We start from the raw sequence: 26,500 nt of genomic DNA, 5'->3' as shown, positions 1-26,500 counted from the left end.
GCCAGGCCTCCCTGTCCATCACCAACTCCCGGAGTTCACCCAGACTCATGTCCATCGAGTCAGTGATGCCATCCAGCCATCTCATCCTCTGTCATCCCCTTCTCCTCCTGTCCCCAATCCCTCCCAGCATCAGAGTCTTTTCCAATGAGTCAACTCTTCGCATGAGGTGGCCAAAGGACTGGAGTTTCAGCTTTAGCATCTTTCCTTCCAAAGAAATCCCAGGGCTGATCTCCTTCAGAATGGACTGGTTGGATCTCCTTGCAGTCCAAGGGACTCTCAAGAGTCTTCTCCAACACCACAGTTCAAAAGCATCAATTCTTCAGCACTCAGCCTTCTTCACAGTCCAACTCTCACATCCATACATGACCACAGGAAAAACCATAGTCTTGACTAGACGAACCTTTGTTGGCAAAGTAATGTCTCTGCTTTTGAATACGCTATCTAGGTTGGTCATAACTTTCCTTCCAAGGAGTAAGCGTCTTTTCCCTGTGCTGTATAGTAAATCCTTGTTGCTTATCTGTTTTATGTATAGTAGTTTATATCTGTTAATCTCATACTTCTCATTTGTCCCTCCCTCCAAATGAGAGAGAGGCTTCTTTACTCTCCCCTTTGGTAAACCATAAGTTTATTTTCTATGTCTGTAAGTCTGTTTCTGTTTCATATATAAAATCATTTATTTTATTTTTATATTCCACATATGAATGATATCATATAGAATTTTTCTTTGACTTACTTTATTAAATGTAATATTCTCTAGGTTAATTTATGTTGCTGCAAATGGCAATATTTCATTCTTTTTTATGGCTGAATACTATTCCATTGAGTACATATGCCACATCTTAAGCCAGTCTTCTGTTGATGGGCACTTGAGTTGCTTCCATGTCTTGGCTATTATAAATAGCGGTGCTTTGCACATTGGGGTGCATATATCGTTTTGAATTAGAGTTTTCATTTTTCCCAGGTGTATACCAAAGAGTGAAATTGTTGGATCATATAGTAGCTCTATTTTTAGCTTCTTAAGGAATCATACTATTTTCCACAGTGGCTGTACCGCTTTACATTTCCACCAACAGTGTAGGAGCATTCCCTTTTCTCCACACCCTCTCCAACATTTATTTGTAGACTTTTTGGTAATAGCCACAAATTGAATATTTTCTTGAGCACTGGGGCCTATGCTGCACCTGGGTTGTTCTGGGACTTCATCCTGCCCATCCCCCTCCCCATCTAGAAGGAGGGGGTGGGTCTCTACCTTAGTGTTGCTCTTACTCGTGTCCTGACCAATCACAATGGTAGGGTCAAAGCCTGGCTGCTGGGCATTCCTTTGCTTTTTAGATAAATGTGCAATTTAAGAATATATAGCGTAGCTTTAGAAGAAATCCTTCAGCTATTCCTTGCTTCCAACAAAATGCCATCCCCAAGATTTTCCCATATAGAAATTCTGGAGCCACTTCTTGTTCCTTATCTGTTTTATGTATCGCCACACTGAGATGTGTGTCATGAATAAATCGTCTCTATTAGAGTACCAAAGTATTACATAAGTGATTAACCTTTAAAAAATAAAAGAAACCTCAAAGTTGTACATGTCAGAAGTTATTGCCGTGTTACTTGGGTTCAGTTGTTTTTCTAGGTGGGAAAGGAAATGGTGTCATAGTCTGTAACTGGGTGTCACACCTGAGGAAGCAGGCTGTGTAATTAGGGGTTGTTGGGAGCAGGGTCACATAGAGGGAGAGCCCAGGGGAGCTCTGAGGGTCCCTGGTGCTACAGCGGGGTATTATATAGCAGTGGAAAGGGGGATTTCTAGGGCCTCAGAAAGCCAGAGCCTTCCTTCCCCCTCCAGCCAAGGAACTCACCTAGGAGATGGATTTCACTCTTAAGACCTAATAGTCTCCCTCTGGAGGTTCTGCTCATTTGGGAGCAGACTATTAGAGCATACCCAGACCAGGTTTTCTGCCTAGAGTCTCAGACTGTGGCTTGAAGGTATGGTTTGCTTGGTCTGCTGCTGCTGCTGCTGCTAAGTCGCTTCAGTCATGTCCGACTCTGTGCGACCCCAGAGATGACAGCCCACCAGGCTCCCCCGTCCCTGGGATTCTCCAGGCAAGAATACTAGAGTGGGTTGCCATTTCCTTCTCCAATGCGTGAAAGTGAAAACTGAAAGTGAAGTCACTCAGTCGTGTCCGACTCTTAGTGACTCCATGGTCTGCAGCCCACCAGGCTCCTCCGTCTGTGGGGTTTTCCAGGCAAGAGTACTGGAGTGGGGTGCCATTGCTTGGTCTGAGGAATTTCTAAATTCAAGGTGTCATTATTTTAAAATTGGGAGAATTCAGGTAAAATTGAAACTTCTGACTTCTTTAAAGTAGCAGGAGTGTTGGCAACGTTAGGCTCTCATTGGTACGTGGCAACAACAGTCAAGAGCTGGTGGTGGCCAACCCCGTGAACTAAAGCACACCAGTCCACACACGCACACCCATGCAGCGGCCCCCTGCTCAGTGCCCTGCAGGCAGGGAGGGTCCCGCCAGGGACCACCACTCCCATTCTCTCTGCCACTCAGAGGCAGTCTAGACACACATTTCCGGATCAAAGTCAGCCCCAAGAGCCATGACTGACTCCTGCCTCAGCCCTCACACAAACACAAAAGCCTCCTCCCCATTTAGTAAAGCCAAAGAATGTCAGGATCAACCCATAATTGAAACTTTTTGAAAAAGAACTAAAGGCAGCTTTAGCCGTGGCATTCCACAGCTCCTCATTAAAACCAGGACTTCCTGTGACTTGGGGACAGCTGGAGGCACAGGGCTGAATAATTCCAAAGCTCACGTGAAGGATGTCAGCCTCCAGAATGCACAGCAGGCTTGTGAGATTCTTGATGGGCTCTTGAGTCTTGAGGCAGGTGTGTTGGGTGTTCCAGACCACAGCACAATGGCAAGAAGCCCTGAGCCCTCAGGGACAAGGCAGCGGACAGTCACAGTCAAGGCTGAGGTCCCACTGACCCCAGGCAAGCCCAATATACTGGCTCCACTGGGAGAACCAGCTAAGAAACAGGCCCAGCCCCGGAGCCCACTCCCACACATGGTACATGCTGCGTGCTCAGCCATGTCGGCTGCTTCCAGGGGTACACACCGAGTCTCTCATGGGTTCACCGTGAGGGCTGCCATCTCCTCTGGACTGAATTGTACAACATGTGCTTAAGGAGACTTTGTTGTCAGAAAACCCTGGAGCCCTTTGAAGGATCTTGGATAGCATCTCCTCTAGGGTTCCCAACAGAGACTGCTCTTCAGAATCACTTAGAACACGTTGCAAATACAGATTCTGAGGCTCCAGATCTCACCTCCCCACCCTATTCCCCAACACACACCCAGAGATTCTCCTGACCAGTCATGGTTGGAAAACCATTGATGTCATGCAAACCCTTCACTTCCATTTCTAAAGTACAGTCCTAGGTTAAGTAACTTTTCCAAGGTCACACAGCTGGTCTGCCAGGACTGGGCTTAAAGTACAGGTCTCTTAAATACAAACCGGGGCTTTTTTGGTCCATGGGGTCACAAAGAAGCAGACAGGACTGAACGACTAACACTTTCTTTACTTTAGGCTTCCCTGGTGACTCAGATGGTAAAGAATCCACCTGCAGTGCAGGAGACCCAGGTTTGATCCTTGGGTTGGGAAGATCCCCTGGAGAAGGGAATGGCTACCCACTCCAGTATTCTTATCTGGAAAATCCCATGGACAGAGGAGCCCAGCAGATTACAATCTATGGGGTAGCAAAGAGTCGGACACAACTGAACAACTAACACTTTTTTTCTACAACACACCACCTCCTGGATATACCCACGAAGGGGTGGCCAGACAACTCCAGAGGCTTTGGATGAGAAAGAGGATGAGAGGCAAAGTCTCTGTGCATGTAAAGCAACCTCAGATCACTTTCCAAATGTTAGCTTCCATTGTGGTTGGCCCAGATACCTCAGTCTCTTGTCATCTGAGGAGGAGATTTTGCTTCTGCCTCTATAATTACCCTAGTTTCACTTGTTCTTTCAGAAGTCGGGGAAGGAACTATGCATGTGTGTGTAGACTTCTCTGTGCCTCAGTTTACCTCTATAGAAAAATGGATGGCAGCCCCTTATGTCTGCCTTTTTGGAGCTCCAGTGACCCATTGTGTGGCCATACAAGGGCATCCTGTGGTCACTTAGGCAGATAAAGAAACTTTCCATGCCCACACAGAGCCAGTCTTAAAGTCAAGGCTACTCTTGCCACATTTTAAATAATTCTATGTCAAAATACCATTGTGACTCCTCTTAGCTACCCCTCCATGCCCTCCAGAAAGGGCTGCTCATCTTCTCTTGGTCTCTGGAGGGCTGGTGAAGAATTTTGAGGGGGTGATCTTGGAAGGAGCCCCAATTTTGTAGGACTAAACAAGGGCTTCCCTGGTGGCTCAGATGGTAAAGAATCTGTCTGCAATGAGGGACACCCAGGTTCAGTCCCTAGGTGGGGAAGATCCTGGAGAAGGGAACAGCAACCCACTCCAGCATTCTCGCCTGGAGAATTCCATGGACAGAGGAGCCTGGCAGATTACAGTCCATGGGGTCGCAAAGAGTCGGACATGATTGAGGGACTAACACACACACACACAAGATAAAAAATTAAATACTAGTACTAGTAGTAAATAGCTAGGATTGAGTTGTTATTAAGTGTCAGGCACTCTGCCAAACATTTTACATGCATTTCATTCTCACTACAGCCCTATAAATGAAGTGTTACGAGTTTTCTCATTTTACAGATGTGAAAAATCGGCTCAGAAAATTTAAAGAATTTGCCCAGGATCACAGAGCTGCTAAATGACAGAGCTGGGATTCAAACCCACATATTCTGGTCTCCAGGGGCAAACCTCTGATAAAAGGGGTGATGATGGGTCTCTGTCATCATGAGGTTAACCTTCCACGTGTCACTGCCTGGTGCTCCCTAGTGGGATGTCACACCCTGATGCAGCTTAAGCCAAGGGCAGCTCGGGCGCTGCTGCTCTGTCTGTCTGCTGGGACGTTCACAGCTCCGTCAGTTCAGGGACTGCCTGACCCAGCCTGACCAAATTAGAGCAGCTAATGGACGTGACATAATTTGACATGTACATTGTTAACCGAACCCCTTGGGAGATGATTTAAAATAGAGACAATACCATGCTCTGAATTATTTTGGGTTATGGAGCCCTTATTCTCTAACTCTTGTAGGAAAAAGAATTGTGTCATGATAAACCGAAAACCCCCAAGAAACTGCTCCAGGGTCAGGAGAGCAGCTGAGTGGCTGGATTGGCAGAAACTCTTCCTGAGAGTTTCAGGGATTTCACCCTCATTTCCTAACAATTTATCCCCCAAGCATTCCCCAAACCCCAGTTAAGAGTCAATAATTCTATCCATCCTCCTCCCCCAGACTCCCCAACCAGGAGGACTCAGAACCCCAGTCAAAACCCAGCACTGGTAAGACTACAAAACAGGTGCAGCTTGAGGCCCCCATGTGCATCTCCCGTCTGCTTTTCCCTCTCTCAGATGCACAGGACCAGTGAGCTACCCAGGGGCCGTGCTTAGGGACCCACACAGGTGCACCCTCTCTGAGCATCACCCAATATCCAATCCCAGTCATAGTCTTCCCCATTCTATTCCCCATGCCCTCATGCGTGCTTCCTGACCTTCAGAAAGAGTATGTGTGTCCCTGTGTGCTACAGCCACTCATTCTCATGGCTTAATAAGTGTCCATCCTCTCAAGCAAGACCTACTGACTATATGATACATGCACGCTTGTGCGCTAAGTCGCTTCAGTCATGTCTGACTCTTTGCGACCCTATGGACCATAGCCCACCAGGTTCCTCTGTCCACGGGATTCTCCAAGCAAGAATACTGGAGTGGGTTGCCATTTCTTCCTCCAGCAACTCTCAGACCCAGGGATTGAACCCACGTCTCTTATGTCTCCTGCATTGGCAGGCAGGTTCTTAAACTAGTGCCACCTGGGAAGCCCCATATGACGCATAATTAGTACCCCAATATACTTACTGTTGAGTTAATTAAAGTAAGAGTAGCTAAGTTTCTCTGGCAATCCCATGCCTTACTTCCAACCGATAAGCCTAAGACTGGCTTTCAGGCTAGTAAAAATGATTTTGAGAGAAAAAGATTTTTGCCTTTTAAAAACTGAAGCACTTTAAATAACTCTATTTGGGAAGGATGGCCAGGAGAGATATAGAGCACATGGTGATCTCTCCATATGCATTTCCTTTTCCCCTTCCTAGCAGAGCCCCACACTTCCTAGCCATGCATTTGGGAGAGATTAACCTAACTGTGGTTTTCTGGGTGGACCTTGGTAGGGTCAAGACATTCAGTGGGTTCTATTGTTGTAGCTACACTAGCCACAGTGATTGGCTTGGGGCTGGCCACCTGGACAGTCTAAGAATAAAACCACGGGAGACTAAGAAGAAATGAAGAGACACTGGGTCTTCTTTGGCTTTTCCAGCTATTATATCTGGCCTTACCTAAGTCCACACAACCTCTGAATTTCTCAGTTACATAACCAAACAAAGCCTCTTTTTGTTTAAACCAAATGACTACATAACACAATAATACATAATCTCTTGATTCCTTTTATGATTGAGCTCAGAGACCATTTTGTCAAGCTATATCACCTTTATTTTACAGCTTATTTAACTTCAAAAATGAACATACCAAAAACCAAATAAAATCCTTAATTTTTCACTCTTTAGTCAAGGCCTTCCAAAAATTCTCTAGGCTTGTGATGTCCCAGGTAAAGGAGGAAATAACAATGGTTTCAATAAGATGGAAGCCTATTTCTCTATCATTCAAAATAAAATAGGATTCTGGCTGATATGGGAGCTACAGTGTCATCAAAATTTCAGATTTCCTTTTTTTGTTTTGTCATCCTTAGTATACGACTTGCATCTTCAAATTCACTTCATAGGCCAATGTGGCAGCTAAAGCTCCAGCTATCACATTGATCTTCTGGTCCAAGAAGGCACAAGAGGAAGGGAGAAGGAGGAAAAAAAGAAACAAGTATGTCAGCAGTCTAGCTCCTCTTAAGGAGTTTTCACAGAAGATCAACCCAAAGACTTATGCTGATATCTCAATGGCCAACCCAGATGCAAATGTGGTTGACAAATATAATCTTCCAGCTGGGCATATTGTCATCCAGTTTAAAATGTGAGTTGTGTTATGAGGGGAAAAGGGACGAGTAGATACTGTGTAGGCAACTAGCAGTTTTTGCCCCATCTCACTTCACAACCAAGCCTGGCTTCAGTGTGCAGTTCTGTTGCTTCGTATCTGCTCCTCCAAAGACACTCCCTGATTCAAGCTGCAATTACCCTCTCCACAGACCCTTAACAGTTGGTAAAGGATCTGCCTGCAATGCAGAAGACCCCGCTTCGATTCCTGGGTTGGGAAGATCTGCTGGAGAAGGGATAGTCTACCCACTTCAGTATCCTTGGGCTTCCCTTGCAGTTCAGCTGGTAAAGAATCCACCTGCAATGTGAGAGATCTGGGTTTGATCCCTGGGTTGGGAAGATCCACTGGAGAAGGAAAAGGCTACCCATTCCAGTATCCTGACCTGGAGAATTTCATGGACTGTATAATCCATGGGGTCACAAAGAGTCAGACAAGACTGAATGACTTTCACTTTCACTTTTTCAGACCCTTAACATCTTGAGCTGGTTGGTCTCTGCCCCCCGCCACCCACCACCACCACCAAGGATCCCTTGACTACCATCTTGTGATTAATCCAGTTAAGAAGCTTTTGTTGATCACCTTCTGTCTTTCAGTAGGACACCTTAGTCTTTCATTAGAATCTTGGCTTCCATTTACATCAGCTCATTTGATCTTCTTTTCTGTCATGCTCTAGTCAGACCCCATTCATACCTACTCTTCTTCATTCACCAGTCTCCCTAGAACTATGTTCTTTACAACACAGGTCTGCTCTTCAATATCAGTTTCTAACTTCTTTCTGGCATTAAAGTTCTCAATCTCATGGGTGAGCGCCTAGGGCAACAAGGACTGTGGTCGAAAATAGCAGCTGAGTGGGGGCTGGTCTTCAAATCGTCATGGATGACTAGCTGTGGTTTGGTCTGGGGACAGGTGACTGAAGCCAGGGCAGTGGCTTCTTTTTCAGTTCTCCCAAGGCCTTCTGACCCCTTCTTACACATTTCAGACCCTGTGGACAGTATTGTAGGCCTCATTAGTGAACAGCACACACAAGGCAAGTCAAACAATAATAAAGAATTATTGATGTGATGGAGACAAAATATCTGCTCCTCCCTACCTCACCTGCACAAAAATAGAAAAAAATAAAGATAAAAAAATCAATGCCTGATGAAGCTAAGAAAATGTGTTACTTTGAGTCTTCATATAAAGAATACCTTTCAAAAGTATCTAGTTCTTTCACTTGAATTTCCCATTTTGATTTTAATTATGAACTAGAAGTTATTGTAACTCAAAAATGTCCATTCTCTTATGTCTTTTCAACTAGAAACATCATTAGGCAGATGTGAACAATTATCCCCATTTGGATTTTTTTTTAAGTTTTTCAGAGGAACAAATAAGTTATGCTTTAAATCCTTGGTTTAAAACTAAGCCTGTGAGACACAATATTTTAGGTTTAACCAAGAGGGCTTGACTTTGGATTTAGAGTTGAATTGATCCCTTCATCTCTTTTATTAAAACTATCCATATATTCTTAAACCAAAGAATTGAAATAATGCATATTTTAGGGCCAGAAGCATTCATCATCTTGATGACCAAGAGATAAAGGGTGAAAAGATTTAAGATCCAAGAGGCTCTGTTACTATGTTGAAAGGGGAGGAGATAGAGAAATTCCAAGGGAAGGTGTTGGTATATATCCCCTCTGCTTTTTAATTTCCAATGACAGACAGTGACATCACCATTCCAAACAGTTCCCATTCAGATTAAACAAAATTTGATTCTCTGGGGAAAACGGGCAGCATAAACCAAAAAGAAGTGCATCTTGCTGAAAAGCCAGTCTACTCAGTCATCACACCACCATCAGCCTGACTGGATCCCCGCAGAAAAGCAATTCCGGGAATGACTTTACTCCCCTAGAAGCACAGTCAGAAGTCCCCAAGGAGGTCAGGGGAACCAGCTGGATCTCAGAGGAGGAGACTTTTTGGTGCTGAAGAAGACAAAGGGAGGAAGACAGTTTGGGAAACAGAATGACCTTGAAACAACCTTTCTGCTTATCTTAGAAAGGTCATTAGAAGGAAAATGTACCCAGAACAACATTCTCCTCTATCTTGGAGTCGAAGACCAGCCAGGCCCTGGCAGCCCTACAGCCTGGGCTTCTTTCCAGGCCTGCAGCTCCCCTACCGGCAGTTGAGCAATGTGACCCCGGACAGGCCTCTGAGGCCAGGGAGCCTGACCAATAGCTCACGGATGAGAAATTGCACTGTCCTTGGAGATGCTGCCTGGTGGCCTTTAAGAGCCACCCTTGTTTTTTTCCCCTCCAATATACCACAGCCTGGTTTCTTCTCCCCTTCCTGTCGGAGCATTTTTGTTGTGAGGACCTTGCGCCACAAAGCTAGAGGGGGCATGCAAATCATTTTACACAAGAGGCATAGGTCCTGTACAACTAGCTGTGTGTTGCTGGACAAGTCTCTTAACTCCTCTGTGCTTCAGTTGTCACAGCAGTAAAGTGGGGATTAGGATCGAGTTTACTTAAAAGGGCCATTAACCAGCATTCAGCAAAATCCCATGGAAAGCGCTAAGGAACAGTGTCCAGGTCACAGAGCTCCATAAAGGCTGGCTGTCACTGCAAGTGTCAGGGGAGCAGTTTTTCCACACGTTTCCACTCTACCAACACTCATTCACCTCTCCCAACAGGGGACAAAGATGATAAGAGAATGAAATGTCTCACTTGATGTAGGAATCCTTTCACTGTGTCAGTGGTTCTTGAGATATCAAAAGTGTGTGTATGTAGATTACTTTAATTTTACAAAGTCTATGCTGATTAGGCTCCTTTTTCATCTAATAGTGAAAGGCTATGTATTCAACTGTGAGTGCACTGGCTTCAGGAACGTGGATAAAATGTAACCAGCGTTATCTTGGTTCAAATTCCTTTTTTGTGACCAACTGTTGTCTCAATGAACCTTTGCAGGGTTTTTATTTGTTTTCTTCTTAGTTACAGCAGAGAGTAGAATAAACACATCCAGACCTTCTCACACGGAGATAGACTGATGCCAAATTAGGTCTGTGGAGGCCTCATTTTGGCTCCCCTGGTCACCATGCCGAACAGATTTTCATGCACGTTGAAGACAGTCCATTAGTTCTTGGCAAGGAGAATGAAGTTTTCAAAGCTGCTTTCTCTAACAAACTCCCATTCCCCACCCACTCACCCCCTGCCACCCCCCGCTTCTCATACACAAAACCTTGCTGAAGGGGAGAGGCTCTCCCCCATTTGTGGAGAAGCGAGGTCAACCCCATCTGCGATCACCCTGCCACAGCCTTGATAGTCATCACTTCTGGGATGCCCCTGGGCTCTGCTCCATCATTAAACTCCCAGGGCACTACCCAGATTAAAATCTCTCCTTCCTTCTCAGGAAAGAAGCATTTTTACTTCAAAATCATACAGTAAGGGCTTTGAAAAGTAGTTCACAAACTTCTCTGCCACTGGGGAAGGCATGTCCATTCACGTCAGAGATTTTCCCTCAGTGCCTTAGCTGTTGCACTGACTGAGCTTCTGAGTTCTCACAGTGAAGCCAAAAAAGAAACAAAGAAGTTTTGCCTCTATCTGTCACAGTAGAAATGTAAGCCATGATGATATGGGTTGAGCCAGGGTTCTCAATGGAATCTTTAGACTGGTTCCTGGGAGGAAAAGCCAGGAGGTTTCTGTTATAGTACAAGCTGCCACAGGGCCTGGGCTCCTTGACCTAGATGTGCTCTGAGCAAGGCCTCCTTCTAGTAAAGGAGCAAGCACTGTAGTGAGAGAGGCTGAGGATCAATATTCAACAGCAACCAGTATTGTGGCGCATGGTTACCATGGTAACATCGTCAGCCCCAAATGACTGTCATGAGGTGAAAAAATTCTCTTAAAATAAATGAAACCAGAAAAGATATATTTATAAACCTCTTACCAAACACCTATCTCTTGACAACGTAGAACCTGTTCCTTAAGCGACAGATACTCAAAGATTGGGAGGAATTTCATGACACAAACATTTTCTTGAAATAATGGTTATTCTCACCCCCTAAAAATGATCTGGAAAAATAACAAACGCAGATTTTTTTAAAAAAAATATGGAGAGTTCCAAGGAGTGATGGGCCTATACACTTAGATATTATGCAGTTATGACATTAAAATTCTGCACTAAACTGCCTATACCTTGTTTGAAATTTACAAAGTGGTACTTACTAGGAGTTTTCTTCTAAGTTGGACACACTATTTCTGGCAGGACCAATAAAGTGTCATAAAACTTGTTATACAATGAGAAAAAGACATTGGTCACACAGATTAAAAACTTGTGGGCACAGCTTTTGTTGTGCTCTTGAGAAGCTCCATCCTGAACTCGTCTTTCTTTGTGAATAGCAGTGTACCCAGCCAGAGTGCCCAGGTTCACAGCTCCCTGGCAAATCAGAGGTGGCCCAGAGATATAGTTCTGGGCAGTAGTGTCCAGGCAGAAGTCCCTGGGGAGGATGTTGTTGGGAGACAGTTCTCCAGTCTCTCTCATTTCTGTGTACCTTACAAGCAGAGGACTTACTGATAGCAACAGAGTATCCTTCCAAGGATGCCTGCATAGCATAACAGCCTCTGAAGATACAGATACTATCTCTCCAGAGCAAAGGACAGGCCTGCCTACTGCTCATCGTGTAAGATTGGGGTCCCTGAGTTCAATGTTCCTCTCCCAGGAGGCAACCCATTGAGTGTGCCGACATTCCTGTGGGCCTATCTGTGTCACCCCTATGGGACTTGGGCAAGGAGAACTACCACAATCCTGCTGCTTGCTGTGTGCTGAGTAATAGAGCTGGCTGTCCCTGACCCAGGAGTCTCGTGACTTCAACCAGCAACCATGAAACCAAGGCAGGCTAACTGCTTAGCTTGCAAACAGGATGATACCTCAGACCCTTCATTGTTTTTGGTTAAATTTAAAAAAAAAAAAAGAAAGAAAAGTAGGAGAGAGTTCTTGCCCACTAGCCCTTCTCCTTTCTTCCTGCCTTGAGGTTTCAGCAACCTCAATTTGGGGACCATGAGGTGACAAGCATGAGGACAAAGGTCAACATGCTAAGGATGGCATAGCAGAAAGATGATGAAACTGGGTCCTAATAGAGAATTACTGTGGCAGCCCTGGATTGCATAACTTGAGTCTTCTTGTTATGTGAGATATATGAGCCTCAATATATCAATGTTGAGCCTCAATATATCGATATATGATATATATATCAATATATGAGCCTCAATATATCCGTTATAACAAGTCAATGTTAATTGTTTTTCTGCAAGCAAATGCATCTCTAAAGTTTGTGTCAAACACTGTAATTTCATAATAGTAATTGTGTCTAAGTTGCTTCAGTCATGTCCGACTCTGTGCGACCCCATAGATGGCAGCCCACCAGGCTCCCCCATCCCTGGGATTCTCCAGGCAAGAACACTGGAGTGGGTTGCCATTTCCTTCTCCAATGCATGAAAGTGAAAAGTGAAAGTGAAGTCGCTCAGTCGTGTCAGTCTCTTAGCGACCCCATGGACTGCAGCCTACCAGGCTCCTCCGTCCATGGGATTTTCCAGGCAAGAGTACTGGAGTGGGGTGCCATTGCCTTCCATAGGCAACTTAGGGCAAGTATGTTGCTACCTTCCTTACTTCTTGATCTGGATTCTGTCTTTCTGTATATGAACATTATTGTATATATCTTTTATAAGTTAACTCAAATCCTTTAGGGGAAATCAGGTAAAATTCAATTCAATAAGTATAATTCGGTCCTGGTCCAAATTTATCTCGAAAATTCTATGAGTTACCCTTAAATTATGAGTTATCCTTTAAGGTATTAGTCAAACAATAGGAGTACCTCTTTCTGGAAATGTCTACCACATGCAAAAGTCTGTTTAGTCACCAGTGTATATCCAGATCCAGCAGAATGGCTGGCTCATAGCAGGGCCTTCAACTTTGTATTAACCAAGTGTTCATGAAAGGTCTCTCTTTATCAAATGTGTTTATGCCCAAAGAAAATTATGATGTAACGGAAAGTATTTCGATACAGTAGATCTGTCATTTGACTATAATAAGCAGTTTAAGAAAAGACCACAGGTCAACTTCAAAGAAATAGCTTCTTATCTTTGTTCCTTATGACTGTGAAATGCCCCATAACCTGACAGTGGAATTCAAGGAATCTGTTCAACCTTGGAAACTAGTGCAATAGGATACCAGAAGTAATAACAATCACCACCAGAGATGAACACATCTTTTAACGTTATGTCCACAAACTCTTTTTAGAATATTAGGTAAAATTTAAACTTGTGTCAGAAAGAAAAATCAATGTACAGGATGAGAATATTTTACACCAAAAGTAGAATAAAGCAAAAGATGCTCTGCACAATGAGTTTATAGATATCCTTATTGTTCTCAGTATATGTTATGATTCCTACTTTTGGTTCAAAATCTAAATTATATGAAATTATCTATACTATGTGTTCTTGGTATGATTTCTGTTTAAAAAATCTCTCCAAACCACAATGAAATACTATTTCACACCCCATTAGGATGACTTTTTTTTTTTTACGCAAAACAGTAAGTATTGGCAGAATGTGGAAAAATTGGAACACTTGCTGGTGGGACTATAAAATGATGCAGCCACTGTGAAAAACAGTTTGTAGTTCCTCAGAAATTAAACACAGAATTACCATGATTCAGCAATTCCATTCCTAAAGAACTGAAAAGAGGGACTGAACCAGATACCTGCACCCAAGTGCTCGGAGGAGCATCATTCACGATGACCAAAGGTGGAACAACCCAACTGTCCACCAGCCTATGAAGGGATTAAAAAAAAATGTAGTATATGTACACAGTGAAATATTATTCAGACATAAAAATGAACAAAATTCTGATACATGCTACATGAGAGAAACTTGACTATATGATGCAAAATGAAAAAGGACAAATACTGTGTTATTTTTGTCCCAAAGGACAAATATTAGTTTTTTTCCCTTTATGTGAGTTTCCTGGAATAGGCAAATTCACAGAGACAGAAGGTAAAATGATGGTTACCAAGATCTGGGCAGGGCGGCTGGGAAGTTGTTCCTCATTGGGTACAGAGTTTCTGTTTGGGTTGATAAAAAAGTTCTGGAAAATAGTGGGGATGGTTGCTCAATATTGTGAAGGTCCTTAATACCACTGAATTGTACATTTAAACATGGTTAAAATAGTAATATTTATGTTGTATATATTTTACCACAAGGAAAAAAAATCTATTAAACAAAAATTAAACTGAAAAGATGGATTTTGTTTATTTGTTTTAGGAAGAGTAAATAGAACAGATTTTTAAATTCCGTTTGGGTTTTGTTCAGTTTGTTTCTGCTTGCTTTAAGCCCTGCCTGCCTATGCTAGGAAGGAGAGTGACTAAGATGCCCCCACAACATTGCCAAAGCCATTCAGGCTGTGGGCTTGTGTGGTCATGCGCCTCAGAAGGTCTTATGTCATTTGGAAAGCTCTCTAGTTCAGCAATCTTTGCTTCACTTTGTCAATGCACAGGAGAGTGTATCATTGCAGCTCCCCTCCCCCCACCCCTCAGGCGTGTGTTGGGCTAGAATCTGTGAAAATATTATTTTAGGATTGCTTTCACTCCTATCATCTGCTTATTTTCCTTCCTGCATATTTCATAATGTAGCATAGAGATTTCTGATTCAGCAGTTAAAATAGTCTGTGCATTAGTTATCACTTCCTTGTGACCCACTTTATACACAATTACTCATTCTGGCATTGAAAGTCCAGATTTAAAAAAAAAAAAAATCCCTGGGACTAAAGTATGTATTAATATATCTGTGGGAGTAAAAAGGAGATATTGACCAAATATCTATTGGTAGCACTCAAAGGACCTCAATCAGCCCCAAGATTTCCCATCTCATTTACTCTTCTGTAAAAGCTCTCGAATTACACCCTCTTCAGTTATTCTACACCCACAATCCCACTTTTTCCACCTTCTCTACTTTCATTTCCTTCCCCTCAAAATACATCTCTATGATGAATCCACCAAACACTACTGTCTGCTGTACCTCCCCGAGCTAAGGGTCGTGGGGAACTCAAAGAGCAATGGGACAGTCCCTGCTCCGAGGAGGCATTGGTGCCAGTGCAGTGTCCCCCCTACCACTCAAATGTGCTACGGGCACCCCTAAATCTTTATGACTGCCTATGACAGGCAGATTCTTGAGCCCTACTCCCCACTAGAGAATCTGATCCAGTTGGTCTGCACTTTTAACTCCTCTCCAGGGAATTCTGATTGGGACCCTAAGAACATATTTTGAGAGACTTGGTGACACAGTGGAAGGCAGTAGAATCTCTTGCAAGCTTCACTGAGGTGGCTCCAGTCCCATGGAAGAACAGAAACAGGGGAGACAGAATTGGTCTGAGAGATTGAGGGAAGGCTTCCTGGAAGAAGTGCTTTTAAAGAAGAGCTGAAAACTAGACAGTGGGAGGCACACAGGCATGGTCATCTGCTGCCACCCGCTCCTGAAGGCGAGGGCAAGACTTTGGCCACATTCCTCCCGTCTGGGACCTTTGGAGCAACTGGGGAGGACAGGAGACCCTGGGATAAGGGATACACTCCTCTTGGAGAGGCCAAGTGGATGATACTTTTTGCTGGGGTTCCTTCCTGCACACAGAGCCCCAGCTCCAGACCCACCTGCTAGCAGAACCCTGCCTGAGGTCCTTCGCTTCTCTGACCTGAGTGAGGGCTGATGTTATGTGCCTTGTAGGCTGGGTGTGAGAATTTAGTGAGTTAATGGGTGTGCAGTACCATTGGTACACATTTAAAATTCAATATATAAGAGCTAATGTTATTCTTATCATTCTAGTTTTTTCTTTAGGATAAATTCCTAGAAGTGGGATTACTGGAACAGCAGTATAAGTGTTACTAAATGGGATGTATAAAACAATGTGTACAAATTTTGAGTTTTATAAAAGTGTCTAAAATTTGACTGCTAGAGATAAGGATGATTATTCATATTTATAACACTAGGTCCTTGGGAGGATATATACTAAGATACTGTTGTTTAGTCACTAAGCCGTGTCTGATTCTTTTGCAACCTCATGAACTATAGCCCCGCCAGGCTCCTCTGTCCCAGGGACTTCCCAGGCAAGAATACTGGAGTGGGTTGCATTTCCTACTCCAGGGATTGAACTACGTCCTGACCCAGGGATCAAACCTGTGTCTCCTGCTTGGTAGGCAGATTCTTTACCACTGAGCCACCTGAAAAGTGAAAGTGAAGTCACTCAGTCATGTCCGACTCTGCAACCCCATGGACTGCAGCCTACCAGGATCCTCCGTCCATGGGATTTTCCAGGCAAGAATACTGGAGTGGGTTGCCATTTCCTTCTCCAGGAGATCTTCCCGAGCCAGGGATTGAACCTGGGTCTCCCGCATTGTAGGCAGATACTTTACCATCTGAGCCACCAGGGAAGTTGAGAGCCACCTGGGAAGCCCAAATCAAAATATTAACAGAGATCATCTCTGGGTATTCTCTGTGTTTTTCTTTGATAAATGGCAGCCACTCTCTTCCTCCTCCTCAATTCTCCTCTTATTCTCTCTCCTTCCCTCTATATACACACACACACACTCACAGCTAGTTTTAATGCCTGGAAGTTAACACTTTTTTCTCCCAGGAGACTCTTATTAAAATGTAAATATATTACCTGGGAAAAGCACCACTTTCAACTCTTCCCCCAGGTTATTGATTCAATCAGCTGGCTGAATCCTGGCCCACAGTGAACACAGATGGAAGGACTGGGCCAGGGCTACCGTCCTCCAAGGATAAGCCCAGAATAAGAATGATGGCAGTGAGCATTCCAAGAGTTAGAAGGCACATCAAAAACAATTTGATGTTCAAGGAAAGGAAACTAAAGACCAGAGTAGGTTTGCAGAGGAGGGCTTGAGAGGGAATGGCTGCCTGCTCTCTGATTTGGTCGATGTTCAGTTGGACGCAGAGGAATGAACCAATGGACCTTTCAATGCCTCCTGCACAGTTCTGTAAAAAGCCAATTATTGGGTGAAAAGAAAGATCATGAGACTGGAGATTGCTTATTTGCACACACCTGCTCTTCTTGGCATATATTTTAGAGCAGAAGGTTATGGTTTATACAAGTGAGTTTCAAAGGGCTGGTAAGTAACTCACTCTGAAAGCCCTTCTCAGATCTCCGAGTAGATAGATGCAACAGTTTGGCATTAAACTGATTCATTAAAATGTTTCCTGTATGAAAACTTTCCTTTTTTGATTATCTTATTTCATAGCTCTATTACTTTTGACCATAGGGTTGGTTTTAGAAAAGCAAAACCCTGTAACATTCCCTCCAGTATATTTTCATACCACAGTCGAAATCTACATTTTTGGACAAATGCTTTGAGAGATTGGTATTTCTGAAATGCAACTTCGTTGTTTTTAGTTTTCCCAAATTTGAGACAGAAACGCTTTTTTTTTTTTTTCCCTAGAGCCCAGAGCCATCCCTGCCTAACTCAGGGCCCAAACTTCATATCAAAGTTCAAATTGTAAGAAACAGATTTCCAGTTTTAGAAGACAGGGGCTACATACAAAAGAGGATACTTAGGTTGTCAACGGAGATAAAGCCTGACACTGTCTCGCGTTTATCATAAGGAAAAATAAAGGGAGGTGGGAGGCTGAAGGAAGGGGCCAGCTAGGCTGTAACCCATCTTATGTACTCTTCCTCAATTTGGCATCTACTTCAGAGGAGGCTCCAGGGGTGGGTCTTTCAGGGCTCTGTCTTTGAAAGAGACAGGCCCAGGGGTTTGCTGGGCCTTCTGCTTCCTGGGTGAGGTGAGGATCTCAATCCAGATCTGGTTATGGAGGGAGCCTTTCTCTCTGGCCCTTTTACTAATTCTGGAGGGAAAGGAATACAATCCCCCAGGCAGGCAAACCTGCACAGCAAATAGAGAACAGGATGGGCAGGGGCAGGAAGGGTAGGGCCGCACTGGGGGAGGACAGAGGGAGGAGCCCACCAAAGCAAGTTGTGGTGGGGGATGGTTTTCCTGCTAACCAGACGCCAAAGGGTGTCTTCAGGGCTGGGAGCTGCTGGAGCTTCCCTTTCTCTGACTGAGTGGGTACTGCAGTTGTCTGCCCTGGATCCTCTTTGCTTCTCCCCTACCAGGAGCATCAGAGCATCTCACCTACCTCTGCAGCTCCCATCTGCATCAGTGCTCGAGGTCCCCAGATCTCTTCCCTGGGGACCAGACTCATGCATCCCTCCTCTACCATGACATCGCACTGGCACCTCAAATCCAACCTTTCCTGAGTGACCCTGGTGCCTCTCCATTCTCATACGCCCTCCACTTGGATTCTATTATCTCAGTCAGGGGATGGGGTGCTCACTCACAGCAGAAATCTTCCCCACCCTTGCATCTTACCAAGTCCTTAGGACCAACTAGACCCCATAGCCACCCTAACTACAACCTGGGATGTCAGTCAGGCCACCGTCACCTCTCAGGGGACTGGAGTGGCAGCCCCCTCCCTGGCCTCCCTGTCTCTACTCTTGTCCTCCTCATATCCACCCTGGCTGATTTTTCGAGCAAGCAAATCTGATTCCATTTCAAGCCTCTTTCTATGTTCCCACTCCCATGCAATATGTTCAAAACCTAAACTTGGCATTGGCAGCTCACAATTCTATTCAGAATGGCAGCTTTTTTAAAAGTTACATTATGAACTATTTAAAACCCACAAAAAGGCATAAAGACTATAACCACATGCATACCCATCCCCTAACTTCAAAGATAAAGCCTTATCTCTACAACAGCCAAAACTGCCCCTGCGTCCCCTCCCCTCCCCTCCCACAGAGGTAACTGCCATTCTGCATCTGCCAGCACTCCTCTGATGTCTCTGCAATTTTCCTTAGCATGGCTTTTCTATTTCATTATAACTTGTCATTATTCCTTACGAGCCTCTCTTGCTGGTTAGATTTCAGGGAAGTCCGGGAAATGCTATGAAGAGACCACTGAAAAAGTTGTCCCTTCAGGTACATTCTCAGCCTCTCAGGTCACCTCTCCTCCTTGCTGCTCTCCAGCGTGATGCTTTGTGTAAATTCACTGGGTAGGAGGGGTGGTGTCTTTGGGGACCCTTTGGGTAGGGGTTGGGAGGGTAAAAGACAAGGTCCTCAGACCCATACCACACCCTCCAGATCCTCGCTGATTCCTGCTGTGGGGTAGCCGAACTCAGCCTGCTCAGCTTCCTGGGCCACTCTGACTCCACAGCCTTGGCTAGCAGCTCCCCTTGTCCTTTACCACTGCAGACCCCAGAGGAGACTCTCTGATTCTCAACTCAACCATCTCCCATAAGACATGGGAACTGAAGGGAGTTCAGAGAAGCCAAGCTCCAGCCTTCCTCTGCCTAATCACACTACTCTGTTTCACTGTGATAAGTTGGGGCAGTTTGAGAGGTATTTTCCTTTCTGATCCCAAATATGAAGCAGAGCAACATCCACCCACTCCCAGGTCTGGGGTTCACATCAACCTCCCTGACAAGCAGACAAGGTTGTCCTTCATCTGTACCCTTCTTACCTCTGGGGTAGGTAGTCTCCAAAGAGGACCATTGTTAATTCATCTCTCCCTGTGTGTGCAAAGTGCTCCTTCTATCAAGAAGTAGAAAGTGCTTCCTTTCCCTGAAGGGCTGGTCTTGTGACTTGCTTTGATCAACAGAGTGCAGTAGAAATAATGTTCTGGTAGTTCTGAACCCAGACCCTATATGCACTGGAAGCTTCTTCTTCCTCCCAGTTGGAAGCCATCTGCCATGTACTCTGATGTCATCATACTGTGAGGAAGCCACCTGAAGAGGCCAGAGAAAGAGAGAGAATGGCCCAGCTCTTCCATTTATCTCAGCCAAGGCACCAAAGCTGGGGGTTAAGAAGTTTTCTTGGATGTCCTAATCCCAGTAGATACTCCATGAACAGAAGAACCACCTAGCTGAAAGCTCAGATTGCAGAATTATGAGAAATGATAAAATGTACTTTCAAGCCATCAAGTTTTGGGTGGTGGCTTATTATGCTCAATAGTAAAATGAAACACCCCTCCAGCTGCATTTCTCCTGACTGCCTGCCTCATACTTTATGCTTCAACAACTCACAGCAGCCTGCGTGACTCCCTGCATAGGCTGTGCTGTGTCTCACTTACATACCTTTTATTCAAGCTATACTCTCTTTTCCCCACCTCACTCCTCTGCCTGGCTAACTCCTGTTCCACTTCTGACTCTCTCTCTTTTTTTTTTTTTGAGGCATCTATGTTACCCTTAGGTAAATCCCATCATTACACTATAATTATCTATTTATGTATCTGCCTCCCAAACTAGGCTTGAATTCTTTAAAGCTGGGTACTATGTCTCATTCAGCTTTGAGACATTACTTTATATGGAAATGTGAGCAAGTCCCTTAAACTTCTTTAGTTCAGTTTCTGTGTAGTCAGGGATAGAATTCAGTTGTCTGTAGCAGAAACCCAGCCTCACTGGGTTAATGAAACAATGGTTTATTTTTTCACGCACCAAGACTGAAAGTAGGCCTTTGGGGGCAGAAAGAGTAGCTTCACAATGTCAGAATACCCCAGTGTTCTTCTGTATTCCTGCTTCACCACCCTCAGGATATGGCTGTCTGCCTTACGGTTGCCTCAAGGTCACAACATGGCTGCTCCAGCACCAGCCTCACATCCATGTTCCAAGTAGGGTGAAGGAAAGAACAGGAGGAAGGGGCAATGTCCATATAAGGACAGCCACACTTTCCCAGAAATCCCCAGAAGACTTCTACTTAAGTCTCACTGGTCAGAACCATATCACACGGCCATTCATAGCTGCAGGAAAGACATGACAAATGTTTGCAAAATGATTAATGTTGACAGGAATCACCCATGGAGTATAAACGTTGAACTAGAAGCAGTAACTTCTTGGGGTTATCTATCTGCAAGGAACAAAAAGAGGATGGATTTGGGGGTAGCAACTGGCAGTGTCTGCATCATTCCCTACCTGTAAAACAGGACTAAGACCTACCTTGTAGAAATGATGAAATTGAGAGAGAATGCAGGCAAAATGCTGTTTTTTGTACCAAGGACATACTATGCATTCAATAAAAGCAATTCTCTTTCTGCGTTTCCAGATGTGGCACTTAATTCAAACATCCAAGAGTTTTCCCTGAAGGGGCAGAGAATTAGTTGGCTCAAGGCAACCATCCCACTCTCTGTCTACAATGCTTCTGCGGTGAATTTGCTTCTGATGATTAACAAATCTTTTCTCAAAGGTCTATTCAACTGTTAATAAATCCAAACAGAATTATCACTACGACTCTTCACTTACAAAATGCGACCCAGAAAAAACAAAGCTTGGACAGAGACAAAAGGCAACGAGCTGTTTTCAATACTTTGTGGCTATTGTGCTGCGTATTTCATTTCTGATTCATTGGAAAATATCCAGCACACTTAGATTGGTGAGCAGCCTCAGACAAGGGGGTTAAGGATAAAGTCTGCAAATTCTTAGTCACTGGCACCTGGAAATGTTAGCAGTAGGAAGATTTCTTTTTGCTAGGAAACTGCTCTATGATTCTGTAACCACCCTTGCCCCACTGGGGTTTTTTGTTTGTTAAAGCAGACTAAAATTTTATGTATAGGTTAGGACTCTTTTGTTTGCAAGAGAAAAACACAAAATGCCTTATTAAAAGGTGAATTTATTGCCCTGACTAAAAAGTCCAGAGTAGAATTTCAGGCACAGCTGGCTCCAAGTGCTCAGGAATCTCTGTGTCTCTCAGGTTCTCTCTCTGTGGTAACAAGACTGGCCACCTGGGGTTCCTGCATATCAACCCACCACCTCAGCAATCCCAGCAGAAAGAGGATGCCTTTTACCCAGTGGTTCCAGAAAAAGCTCCAGGATTGGCTCAGCCTCAGTCACATGCTTACAACCCAATCAATCACTGCGTTAAGGGAATGTGGTTCTCCTATTGGTTAGTCTGGGTCGCATGCCTGAACCTGGAGCCAGGAGGTGGGTTGAGATTGGGAGATGCAGTCCATGGGGTCGCTAAGAGTCAGACACGACTGAGCAACTTCACTTTTCACTTTCATGCATTGGAGAAGGAAATGGCAACCCACTCCAGTGTTCTTGCCTGGAGAATCCCAGGGACGGGGGAGCCTGGTGGGCTGCTGTCTATGGGTCGCACAGAGTTGGACACGACTGAAGTGAAGTGAAGTGAAGAGCATAATTAGGGTACTACTACCAGCAGAACAGTGTGCCCAGGCCCAGCCTCACAAAAGTTTAAAGAGTTCTGAACAGATTCAGATTCATTTGATTTTATTGAAAGTTAACACCATAATAATACCAGTGATACTCTTTGCCATCTGTCAAAATCCTACTCATTTTTTCAGGCTCATTTCAAATGCCACCACAAACAAATCCTTCTAATGAGATTACATTTCCATCAGCACTTTATTTTTCTCTCATGATGTGTATCATTTCTTGCCATGGATTATGGTGAGTTACACACCCATTTGTCTCCACCCTTGGTCTGAACAAGGCCCCTCTCTCATTCACTACAGACAGCCTGAGGATAAGAGTTTCTATCTGGCTGTGACCAGGCCTTGGAATGCAGAGAATGCAGGATGGTGAGGAGCGGAGAGATCACATGGCCCCCTCCAGGAAGAAAATACATCCACGGGGCAAAATTGGATTTTAGAAGTCAGGCTGGCTTTTCTTTTTAAAGTCATATTGGAACCATCTTTTTTTTTTTTTTTTTTAATATACATGTGTGATGAAACCTGGAGAGAAGCTGAAAACAGATTCAAGCCTTGAGATGGCAGCAGTCTTAAAAATATCATGTCCTGAATGAATTAGGGAGAGAGTTGTGAGGCGCCTTCCTCTCTTCAATAAACAAAAATGCAAATATCCCAGATGCCTTTTATACCCTCCCCAGGGCTAGCGGCTTATTAATCAGTTCAGAACCTTTCCACGCTGCTCCAGTTTTTTACAAGCAGTCTGTTTCCTCTCCTGTCCTTGGTGGCTTCCTTCCAGGGACACTCCCCTTGGGAGAAAAGGCGTCGACATACGGAGATCCTTCCAGAGTCACCCTTGCTTGCAGACACCTGCAGATTTCCCTTGAACGTTTCCTGTTCAACTCAACAGGTTTTAATTATGTGAACTAATATTTGCTCACTCTTAAACCATGTTTACCCTCGTAAAAGGCAAACTCCAAAGGACTAGGCTTAGGCAAACCCAGAAGGAGCTAAATGTTTATGTAAACGGGCTCGTGATTTCCCGCCACCTCACATTTCCTCACTGCTCCATCCTTCAGAGGACTCTGCACCTTGGCCTTCTCATTTAGAGCAGATGATCACAAATTCTCTTTTCAGTTTCCACCTAACTCTGGTAGAAACAGGACTAAGTTCTCCTCCTAGAGACACCCCATCTTTCTGTGCAGAAAAATCCTCTGTTGGTTCCTTACATGGGACTCTATGTGACCCTAATGGTGCCGCAAAGGTGCTTCTCCTTCTGTGGCTGCTGGGTCCTATTTCTGAACCAAAAATGGAAGACCGCCTCAGAAAATCTGAGACGTATTTTTACTCAGTTCTTGTCAAGCATATCACGTAGTTTGTTCCACAGCCAAGTTTCTTCCTCATAATTCTGACATGTTGGTCTGAAAACACACTTGTTTCCCATAACCAGAAGAGCGTGGAGCAGGGGAACTTTACAATTCAAGAGACAGAAAAGTGGAAACTAGTCACATGAGGCTTCATTTGTTCTAACAGCGAACACAAGGGTTTCTAATGTATAGTTTTGAGCTGTTGTTAGAGTCCAGTGTTCTTATTTTGAGCTGAGAGAAAATGTAAGGTTCTTCCTCCCCTTCTCCCCCAAACAACCACACCAGGCTGCTCACATGGTGGGGTTGGGGGAGGAGCATCTTGGGAAAAGAAGCAAGAATCAAGTCACACATCTATCAACCAATGGGAAATGAGCCACTTTATCCACAAAGTACTGAAGCAAGAGCATGTGAATACCCTTCTGTCTACAGTAGAGCCTGTGTGTGGATCATGACCCAGTCTGACCCACACCAGAACTCTTCTCTGTGCAACAGATATTTAACAAGGCAAAACTCACACCTTTTCTCTTCTCTAAATTGATTCTGTGATGTTGGGGGAATGAAAGTCTTTGACTTTCAATACACATCACTCAGATATAAATAACCACTCTGAGGCCTCACACTTGACTTCCTCAAAGCTCAGGTCTTCACTTCCCCAATGTGTGGTCAAATACACCTGTTCCTCAAAAAAAAAAAAAAGGCATATTGGTTTCTTATAAGTAAATTATCCTCAGATATTTCTGAGGCAAGGTCCTCTACCTAGGTGATCAGTTGGATGCACATTGCATTTCTCCAAAGACACTAACCTACAAATTCAGATAGGCAATTCTGGAAATCAAAGAAAACTTACCATACGCTGTGATCTTTAATCACTGCATGCCTTTAGGTATAAATAGTTCAGCTGAAAACATGCCTGTACAGGCAAGCCCGGGACACTGAATATGTGCACGCACACACAATGCCATTGTCACAAATAGAAAATTCCATGCTTTCAGGACAAAATCCTTAAAATGCTTTCAGCCAAATCCTTAAATAGTGAAACTAAGAATGAAAGTGACAAAATGAGTGATTTCAACCCACTTTGATTATATTTTTGGAGCCTGGTCAGATCAATTTCCAAGTGAACCAGCTCAGACGGTTCACCAGGGAATGTGTGGTTCACCAGCCGGAAACCAAGCTCTTTGTCAAGCTAGGGGGATGTTTCTTCTCATTCCAGCTCAAGCTCCAGTCATATAACTTATTAACTAAACCACAGGTAACCAGCCCTCTCCAAAACGTGTAAGGAAAAAGGTTTTAAAAAGGAGGGGCGAACAGAATAAAACCAGCTCACACTGTGAGCCAGTGGAAAGTCTGTGAACAGACAACTCCACACTGGGCACTGCTAGTTAACAGGCACAAGCCAGTGCTCCGTTTCAGACACACTGGGAGGACAACTGAGTTCTCACACGCTTCTCCACATGTGGCCCTGCACCCATCATCCAGGTGGGCAAGAAAATAGTTTCCCTTAGGTGAGCAGACTTGCTGGAGGAAGTCATGTCTATAAACAAAAGCTGACCCTGGGGACTGGATAAAATCTCAACTGGGCCCCTTTCTATACTGAGGATGGGTTGAGATCACATAACCTATCTGGGGGCATCTGCTCAGATGGACAGGAGCTGGGCCCTTAGGAGGGAAGAAGCAGCTGTGGGTTTCCTGGCCTGAGAGCCCAGATCCAATGTGCCATCAGTTTGCCTTGAAGATTCTAGGATGGAATCTTTCTCCTTATCAGACACAAAAATCCACGAGAACTGCACTTTAAAGTTCCATAAATACACAGTAAATGAATTGTCACTGACCATTTACACGCATGGCATTTGTGGTAGCAACCACTAATACAGAACTTTTGCCCATTTAAGATCTGAGGCTTATGTTAGGGAAAACTATTAAAAAGTGAAAAAAAAAAAGAATTAAAAAAAAAAATTTGACAGTTTCTTAGCTCATTGGTGTCATCACCTATCTTGGAATTTTAAAAAATAAATATCTAAAAATCCAGACAGCAAATGGTATCATTTTATTCATGCCCTGAGTGTTGGGCATGAATTAGCCTCTGCCTCTCACCATCATAAATTTCAGACTGATTAAAAATCCTATTGTAAAAATCAAAATGAGTATTCAAAGGAAACATAGAATACTTTATAATCTTGAGATAGGGAAAGACTTTCTAAACAAAATATAAAGCTCAGAAACCATACAGAAAAAGATTTATAACCTTGACTGCATAAAAATTTTAAACTCTGTGAAGTAAAAGTCAATATAAATAAAGACCAGGAGAAAATATTTATAAGAGCTATAAAACAGAAAAAACATCCAGAATAAATAGAATACATACAAACCACCCAATAATTAACATACAAGGAAGAGTTGTAGAAAATTCACAAATATAATTGGCCAGGTTGATATTACTCATGACCCCCAAATTTCATTCCTAGATAATATACCCAACAAAAATGTATGCACATGTATTCTGAAAGACATGCACAGGAACATCCATAGCATCATTATTTGCTAGTAATTGAAAGTTGGAAAGAATCCAAATATCCATCAGTAAATAAATTGTGGTATATTCACATAATGGAATATAATAAGCAATGTAAATGAATACATTACAGCTACAAGCAAGTATATGAATGACTCATAATGTTGAATGAAGGAAGCTAGACATGAGTGCATGCTGTA

At 43.8% G+C, this 26,500-nt stretch overlaps 1 protein-coding gene, 1 long non-coding RNA gene and 1 other non-coding gene across 4 annotated transcripts in view; 1 reads left to right on the top strand and 2 right to left on the bottom strand.

Annotated features, from left to right (window-relative positions):
* The window catches only part of LOC104990244, a 26,984-nt gene extending 6,435 nt beyond the window's left edge, over positions 1–20,549 (bottom strand). Inside the window, exon 1 of the long non-coding RNA XR_825485.1 lies at positions 19,746–20,549. This is a non-coding gene — a long non-coding RNA (uncharacterized LOC104990244). The remainder of the gene's footprint in view (positions 1–19,745) is intronic.
* The window catches only part of NEMF (nuclear export mediator factor), a 230,716-nt gene that overhangs the window by 43,230 nt on the left and 160,986 nt on the right, over positions 1–26,500 (top strand). The window lies entirely within an intron of this gene.
* Positions 16,572–16,643, bottom strand: TRNAC-ACA. Its single transcript has one exon. It is a non-coding gene; the product is annotated as a tRNA-Cys (tRNA).

Source organism: Bison bison, unplaced genomic scaffold (genome assembly GCF_000754665.1).
Source record: "Bison bison bison isolate TAMUID 2011002044 unplaced genomic scaffold, Bison_UMD1.0 scf7180017864174, whole genome shotgun sequence".
Lineage (NCBI taxonomy): Eukaryota > Metazoa > Chordata > Mammalia > Artiodactyla > Bovidae > Bison > Bison bison.
The sequence above is the reverse complement of the archived record's forward strand: the minus strand, read 5'-3'. Positions and strand labels throughout refer to the sequence as shown.